This window comes from Poecilia mexicana, unplaced genomic scaffold (genome assembly GCF_051168715.1).
Source record: "Poecilia mexicana isolate PSO_F unplaced genomic scaffold, ASM5116871v1 scaffold_21, whole genome shotgun sequence".
Lineage (NCBI taxonomy): Eukaryota > Metazoa > Chordata > Actinopteri > Cyprinodontiformes > Poeciliidae > Poecilia > Poecilia mexicana.
Window position 1 is genome coordinate 18,501,350 of NW_028263390.1, and position 8,714 is coordinate 18,510,063.

At 38.4% G+C, this 8,714-nt stretch overlaps 1 long non-coding RNA gene across 1 annotated transcript; it reads right to left on the reverse strand.

Moving 5' to 3' along the window:
- Positions 1-3,636: 3,636 nt before the first annotated feature.
- LOC106913271 (uncharacterized) lies at positions 3,637-4,349 on the reverse strand. Its single transcript, XR_015761868.1, has 3 exons — positions 4,175-4,349; positions 3,815-4,104; positions 3,637-3,746 (listed from the first exon to the last, which is right to left on the reverse strand). It is a non-coding gene; the product is annotated as an uncharacterized LOC106913271 (long non-coding RNA).
- Positions 4,350-8,714: the final 4,365 nt, after the last annotated feature.

Below are 8,714 nucleotides of genomic sequence, written 5' to 3' on the forward strand. Positions count from 1 at the left end.
ATTTTAAAATATTTCAGAAGTACATTGATGTACTCTGCAAAAAATATAGGTTTTACCAAGTATTTTTGGTCTAGTTTCTAGTGTAAATGCCTTATTTCACATGTACTAACTTAAAAGTAGCTCTTCAGCAAGATATAGGAGCTTGTTTTAAGTCAATAATTCCTTAATACTGATTAATATTTTTAAGTATTGGTTCCATTAATATGAGGAAATAACATGAAGATATTTCTTCATACTATAAGTGAAGAAATGTCTCAATTATAAAAGACATTTATAATTGATGTCTTTTATTTTAAGTCAATAAGTCAAGAAATTATTGACTTAAAACAAGCCCCTTTATCTTGCTAAAATGCTGCTTGTAAACTAATTTTGTCTTATTTCAAGTGCAGTAAGATATTTCTCTAGAAACTAGAATAAAAATACTTGGTAAGATTTTGTGTTTTTGCAGTATGAGCTAATAAGAGTAGGTACTGCACATGCATAACGTAGCTTAGGAATTATGAAGTATTTAGTTAGAAACAGCCTTTATTGTCCATCAAAGGGGGAAATCAGGTGTAAAATCAGATTGAAATAAGTTCTTTATCTGGTTCAACACACCTGAAATGTTCATTATTAGGTTTCTGCAGATTTCAAGCCATGTTGAGATAACTGGAAGATTTGAATCAGCTGTGTTGGAGTATCTCTTCAGGACATGGAGCTGGACAACATTTTAAAATCTTTGGCATAAGGAAGTCAAAATAAACCACACACAGTAAACAGACTTAATGTATTTACTGATGCAGGAGCCTTTTGTATGGATGCCTGGTGTATGTATTCATCGCTTTAAACCTTTTCCATCAACTCTCTCTGCTCCTGGCTCCACTGCCAGTGTTCTCTTGGTTTCTTGTAATTTTTTGGGATGCTTTCGGGTTTACAAGCGTCCTCCAGTCCCCAAAGTGACTCAGACCGTGTGTTCCTTCTTTGATGTTTCCAATAGTCACCTCATTGTGGAGCAAACCAGTTTTACTGTGGCCCACATAAAACAGTCCACAATGATTCTAACAGTCTGTTTTTGTTTTGTTTGTTTTTTTTAGTTATTTTTGTTTCTAATGCTAAGGTGCAAATTTAACTGGAAGGAACTTTGTGTCAACTTTTAAACACAAGAAAGAATTGATGCTTAAAATGGTTTTAGTATTAATTGTCTGGATATTTACTTAATTCAAATAAAAAATAAAAAAAACAAATGCAACTTGATAGTTCTGAACCAGACTTGCAATAAAATTACTGAGTATATAAAATCCTTGAGAGATCGGGTCCAAACAAAGTTAGGAACAACTCAACCCGTACCAAATAAAACATACTTTTCACTATTTAACTGAAGAAAACTTAGATTCATCCAAATATTAATTTGTTTAAAGCATTTATTAAATACATGGACAAGACTAAAGTTAAAAAACTTTGTGTTCGCTGCAGGAACACTCCAACATTAAAGGTTTTTTTAAAACTAGTTTAAAAACATTTTTATTTGCTGCCGTCTACTCTTAACCTCAGTTTATTATTATTATTTTTATTTTATTTTTACCTATTAACTTATTGTTAATAGTTCTGTGTATCTTTATGTACTTTGAATTGCCTTTCGCTAAAAGATGCTATAAATCACATGTGTCAAACTCGAGGCCCAGGGGCCAAATCTGGCCCGCTGTAGCTTTTTATGTGGCCCTTTAGACTCCAAATTACATCAAGAAGTTCCTACAGTTTTTCACAAATCTGCAAAATTCCCTCAAAATCAACAAATTTCCACTTTTTTCTGATTTTACTGCAAATTTTCTAAAAAACACTGAGTTTAAATGACTGCAGTCTTACTTGATGCCAAGTTATAGTCTGTGATTGATATAGCAAGTAATAAAAAGTCACATTTAGCGTCATACATTAGCAAAAATACCATAAAATGTCCTTACAAATATTTCTAAATTGGCACCACAAAATCTGCAATTTTGTTTGAAAAAAAAAAAAACAATCAAAAAATCCTGGCGGTACAGCTATTTAGTGATATTTTAACAATTTAATTGGTTTTATCAATGTTTCTGGCACAACCGGCCCTTTAATAACATTCAGGTTTTGGATACGGCCCAAAATGAAAATGAGTGTCCTGCTATAAATAAATTAAACCGCTATCGATATATTCATATTCATGTGGTTTATATCCAATTTTGTAGCTTCTTGTGTTTTGGTTTTCTTTGCAACAATTGCTATTTACACAAACATCTGTTAGTGCAGTGCGTTTAATCGAGCAGCATCCTGCAGACACAGGAGACCGGCTGCTTCACAGACGAACCCAGGATGATTCTGGAAACGATGACTCATGAGTTATTTCATGTTTAGATCAACAGCACCTTATTTTGAAGCTTCTGCGGTTTGGAAAAACTCACCTTATTCTGTGTCAGGCCTGATCATGTGAAAACGCTTGAGGGACGAAGCGCAAATTATGCCTCTTTCCATTTTGTTGTGTTTAAATTTGGCTCAAGTGCGGAGAGAGGAATGGGTCTTCTCTCGGTTGGAAGTATCTCGTAACATATGCTTGGGCACATTTACAGGGAACAAACACGGAGCTTCTCATGTGAAAGTGGTTTCGCGAAAGACCAGGGAGAGTCCTTGTTCTAATTAGCAGGAGTGACTTGCAGCTGGAAAATCTGAGCTCAGGCCGGCCGGCGGGCCGGCAGGCAGGGTGAGGTGAAGCAGCAGTAGCCACACACTCACGCAGCAACACTCAGACCACAACCCAGCAGGGGGGCTTCCTGCAGCACCAAATTGAAAGCAGCTGATCAGTTGCTGACTCAGGACAGGTGGGTCAGATTTTAAAACAGCGGTTCGGTTGAGCAAATGTTAGGTTACACTTTAGCTAAAAAAAAAAGAGTCAAGTTAAGGTTTAGTGGAGGTACATGTGCACCACAGGGATGTTACACTGATGCCTCCAGCTGCGGATGATGTAGGACCTGCAAACGGCAGACACTTTTCTGAGCCGCAGTGCAGCCAGCGTATGCCACACTTTCTCTGGATGTATTTTATGAAAATATCTCAGTTATTACTGTATCGACTTTAAAGCTCTGGAAAGGGCGGCAGCGCTGACGGTGGTCTCACCTCCTGCAGGAGACAGGAGTATGTGGAGGGGCGAGCAGAGCTGAGCTAAAATCAGTTGTTTTGAGGCCAGTGGATTATTTTTGGTCAGCAAGCCGGTCGGTGTTGCTGTGTTGCTGTTTTCAATAAAAACAAAGTTAAAAAATGTGCATTTCTGTATCTTCCATGACAAAATGATTGAAATTAAGGTTGCCAAAATATGCAAAGTTACCACTATCAAAGTTGTAGTTTATATTTCAGTCATTTGCACTTTATAAATACAACACAACTGTGAAAAAACTTGCTAAGCCAGTGGTTGGGACACTTGACAGTCATTCATCCTGTCGTGTTTTTGAGTTAAAAAATGTTTAAAGTCGACAGGAAATGTGAAAATATCACTTGATAATTATGTTATTGAAAGATTGGAAGATTATTATCTGAACACCAGCTATAAAGTCCTAAAAAATGGAAACATTAAAAAAAAACTTAGATAAATAAGTAATGGTAGGTCTGGTGGTGTCATGTTGAGAGCAATTTGTCGAACCCACATGCGCAGAACACACTCTGGAGACAGGTAATGGTAAAGGTGATTTATTTAATACAGTGCTAACAGGTGGTCCGGAACTGGTGCTCGTCTGCGTGGTACTGGATCTCTGGGTGGAGATAAGACAGGTAAGAGGGGTGCAGTGATGGTGGGATTGCAGTCCAGCCAGAGACCTACTTGCCGGTGAGCTCGTCTGAGCACGGAGAGGCGAACCGCTAGGATCCGGAACGGCAGGCTGGAACGAGGGCGTGAGTATCTCTAGAGGGCGGAACAGGTGAGTGGAGGAAGATCTCAGACAGGTGCCGGAAGAGATCCGCTTGACCAGGGATCTGCCGCCGACAGACCTGAGGGCTGGTCTCGGGGACGTGGCCACCAACGGGTAAACTCCGCGGGGTCTCGAGGATCTTAGGTAATCTGACCAGGTTCGTAGGGGTTCGAAGACACTCAAGGCTTCACAGAACGACAACCTAGGAGAAGGCAGCACAAAGGAGGTTACTCGGAGAACAGATGGTCGGAGGTGAGCTACAATGATATTACCATCACAGGCTAACACTCTGGCACTGGAGTGTCGGCGGCTCCGTCCTGATAAACCCCTCCAAACGATGGTAAGTGGCAGCAGGTGTGCAGCTCCAGGTTCACGCCCTCCAGAAGGTCCCAGGATGCCCCCTGGTGGAGAAACTAGAGACCCCCCAACCAGCCTTCCCCAGATCCTAACAGGTGGGGCACAAGTAAAGCCTGGTGGCCCACCAGGCTTATAATACATTGTGGCAAAAACTGAAACTGATGTGGTTTATATACGTGTGTTCAAGAGTTGAACTTGCAAATGATAAATCAAGACAGTGGCAGTATTTTAAAAACTAAACCTTAATAATTCATGCATCAGAATCTGTGAGAAATCGGGATTCAAAGTCACAAAAATGAAAAACAATTTTGATTTATCTATTTTGATATGAAAATTGTTTGAGCTTTACCGGTTAAAATAAAACATTGAGTTGACTTGTAATAATAACTTTATTCAGACTAAAGAGCATGCTGTATATTGTGGAATATATTTTAATGAAACCTTAAAGTTGAATCCCAAAGTTAAGATATTATTTCCGTTTGTTTTTTTTTATAGAATCTGATTTTATGTAACATTAATCTACATGTATCTGTAGAGTTTAAAGTGAATTGGTATTTTCATGTTATAATGTCGTAGTACATATATTTAATTTTTGATGTTGTTTAGTTGAGGTTATGTTTTTTTTTGTGTGCTTCCAGTTTCACCTACCTAACTTTATTTTGAAAAGACTTTTTCAGGAAGTCAGTTTTAGGCCTCACAGTTTGCTCCCCCTGATCATTGTTGCTTGTCTTCTTTAGTTTCTGAAAACAAGCAAAATGTCATCTTCATTGGAAAGCAGCTCATATTTATCCATTGCATTGTTTAAATAAAACCTTATTTCTGCTGAAAAATGTTTTCTGCCTCCTCTGTGTGCAGCTTACATCAGAAAAAAAAGGTTCTTGCATTTACGTAAATAAACTTGTAATATATAAGTGCGATCCTTAGCGCACTCTGTGCCCATAGTTACAAAACCACACCTTGTAAATTTCCCTTGCTTCTCTGGAGAAATGCTCTGCGAAAACATAATCCTAAAGAATAAATGAACATCTTTAACTTAACATGCATTTTCTCCATCATCAAGTGGCCAAACTTCAAGTTTAAAAACATGTAACCGATCATTTTTATGCCCTTGTTTTATTGCTTTTCCCTGCAACTTTCAGGTGTCACCCTCTGTTAATTTTGTGATTTTCTGCATCCCTTGCATTCCATTGAGTGTTTGTAAAGGGCAGTGGAGTTTTTTATTCTCTCTGGAAGAGCAATGTGGGTTTTCCATGATCCTAAGCAGGACGTGCAGGAAACGTCTAGGTGCAGCTGGTGAAACAACACAGCGCTGATTGTGACCTTTGACCTGCAGGATGGCAGGAATGGCTGTTTTTTGAACTCCTCTCCACATGCATGTTGTACATGCCATTAAGTTCTCATTTGTGCTCTCTGTGCAAAAACACGTCTATTAAAGATAAATGAAGCAGGTGATAAATCTGAGCCTTTGTTCTTTTTGGAAACAAAAACAGGATTTTCTATATGAATATGTGTTTCTATGCAGTAAATCCATACAAACCAGGACGTTTCTTGCAGGTATGTACAGTAGCCAATTTTACCAGTAACAAAAACGCAGTTGATCCAGCTGATTTTAGTTTAAAACTTTCCAGATTGTATGCACTGAGCCAAGTTTTTTGAGCAATCAGTAAAGATTATTTTGTCTTTAATTAAGATTTTCAACCCTTTTGTGAATGCAAAGAAAATGTGAAATTATTTCAAAGTGAAACTCACAGCTTAAATATTTGTGGCAATGGTAACAAATCCTGCTAAATCCAATTTAAAACGTACTAATAAGTGTCAGAAAAGGCATTTAAACAAACACAGAATACAAATGAAACTTGTTAAGTATGTTCTTAAGTCCTGCTTTTCATTTTAGAAAACATAACCCAGTCTGCCCTAGCTAAAGACAACTTATTTAGGAATTTGTTAAATAGTGGTTTAACAAATAGGTGTTTGAGCAGAGCTTGACCTCGGCCATCTGGGAGCCTTTTCATCACTGGGAGTCTCTCTGAGGCAGGGAGATGATATTGGGCAGCTTGCAGAGTGACCTGATCCCAGCGGTCATCAGCTGCTGATTAGTTAGCAGTTCTCTGCTGACTTTGGACACGCAGAGATGAAGAGCGTCTTCGCAGATCTTTGACATGTAAAGAAAGGTGGGATTCTTATCTGCTCTTCAATGTACAAAACAGGAGCGTTTTAAATATGTCAGTCAGCTTGTTTCCATTTCTCTATTTATATACTTTTGTTTTACATAAAAATTTATTTTTGAAATATCCTTACTATGGATATCATAATAATATCTTTTTCAAATCTCAAGCTATGTTTACATGTGTGAAAACCTATTAGGGCCAGTATAAAAGAAAAAAAAGAAAAACATTTCCACCAAAATAACTCAGGCGTTTTCTAGAAAAAAACAAGGAAACTTCTGAATTTGAAAAGTTGAAAATTTGCTTGAAAAAAATCACATTTTGAGATCACTGAAGTTTTCTGAGTTTCAAAAGTTACAAAATTTAAAACTTTTGAAACTCAGTAATGTTCATGTTTTTATTTTTCAGAAAATTTCTGAGATCAATCTCAAAATTTCTACGTTTTTCTAGCTTCGACTTTTCAGACTCAGAAATTTTTGTAGAAAAGATCTGAGATAATCAGATCTTTTTTTGTAGAAAAGATCTGAGATAATCTCAATTTTCTTCGTAGATATTTACTCTATTTTTCTTCAATCTCCCGTGGTCCTAATACGAGGTCGACTTCTGCCTGGAAACTGTCGGTATTTTCATATGTTGATCGAGAAAAAGTTTCATGTTTAGACACCTTGAATCAGCTGTAGTAGTCATGCCACACCACTAGATGGCACTTCGCTTTTAGCATGTCATCCGATGCGAATGAACGTTAGCCCGTTAGCTTTCACATCACTTTAAACAACGACTCATTTCTGCCTTTCATGAAAGAAGTGCTCATGTAACACATGTATTCCTTGTCAGGAATTAAAGTTAAAGAGTTAAACTGAACAGGTTAAGTCGAGCAACTGACGTGACGTCGGCTTCGCCCTCATGCGGAAGTAGAGCAAACCTCCAACAAACAGTAGCTGTGTCCGAATTCAGGGTCTGCATCCTTCGAAGGACTGGTCTACGTAGGACGGGTCCTTCGAAGGCCGGGAATAAACTAAGACCGGAAGAAAAATATCTGTGGATTCGGACAGGTCTAGCCTTCACCAACTGTCCCCGCCCCCACCTCAGCGTAACTCATGTTGCCAAGCAACCGTGACAGCGTGAAGCAGAGAGCGGAGAAGAAACAAAAAACAAAAAAACAGAGCCGAAGTTTGTTTTTCAGTCATGTATTACTGATTTCTATATTATTCTTCAACTTTTATAGTAAAGGATGTTCCATAGTAAAAAGGAAATCTCTTAGTTTGATTCTAAAATGTTCAAATGTGTACTGCACTTTTCTACAAGGAATACAAATTATTGATTTATAAATATAATACTCTCCACATCGCAGATAGGACATTACGGTTAAATAAACCTATTATGTTTGAAGGCTTAACTTTAATTAATAAATCAAACCGATGTGCTCTGCTTTGAAATACTTTGTAAACCAAACATTTTCAACCAGACCTGTCTGAATAATATCGGTGTTTAACTCCCACTCATTGGGGAAAGCTAGCGGGAGTTTTTATAACAATGTGCCAGGAGTTAGGCGTTTTCTCTCGGTGTACCGAACCTGGAGCGCCTGGCCGGCTGACAGCTGGAGGGGAGCTGGCTGTTAAAGCAGCGGTAGCAGACAGGTCCGAAAATGTTAGAGCAATATTGCAATTAGGTGATGTATTGATGAACCGAGCATATATTTAAGATTTACACACTTACATTCTCGCCTAAAAACGTTGAACCAAATCACGTTGTGTCATTTAAAGTGTTATATAGCTAAATAATTTGTCGCTATTCACCGCCATTATCGCTCTGCCTGAATGCCCAGTTGGAACCCGCAATGAATTATGGGATATCGCGGGCCGTGAAGGATACACCGGACCCATCCTTCAAATCTGGGGAAAAGAAGGACGCATTTGAAGGATGCATTTGAAGGAGTCTTTGAATTCGGACAGGCCTTGTCGCCACGCTATGACGTAATCGGCCTACAAATCCGTCCTTCGAAGGATGCAGACCCTGAATTCGGACACAGCTAGTGTTATAACGGCAGAGGTAGTGGACATTTTTTCATATTAAACTGCCACAGAGGGTAAATGGACAGGAAAGAAAATTCTCTAACAAGTCCTACATCAGGTCTGAAAGGTTATTTGAAGGAAACAACGGAGAAATCAACATTAAAGCCCAAATATTTTGCAGCCGAAGGAACAATGAAGGGATGTGAAAACTGTGTCATTGGATGTGAAAGCTGCGTCGACGCATTTTGCACGTACAAAACTGGTGAGTAATGACTTAA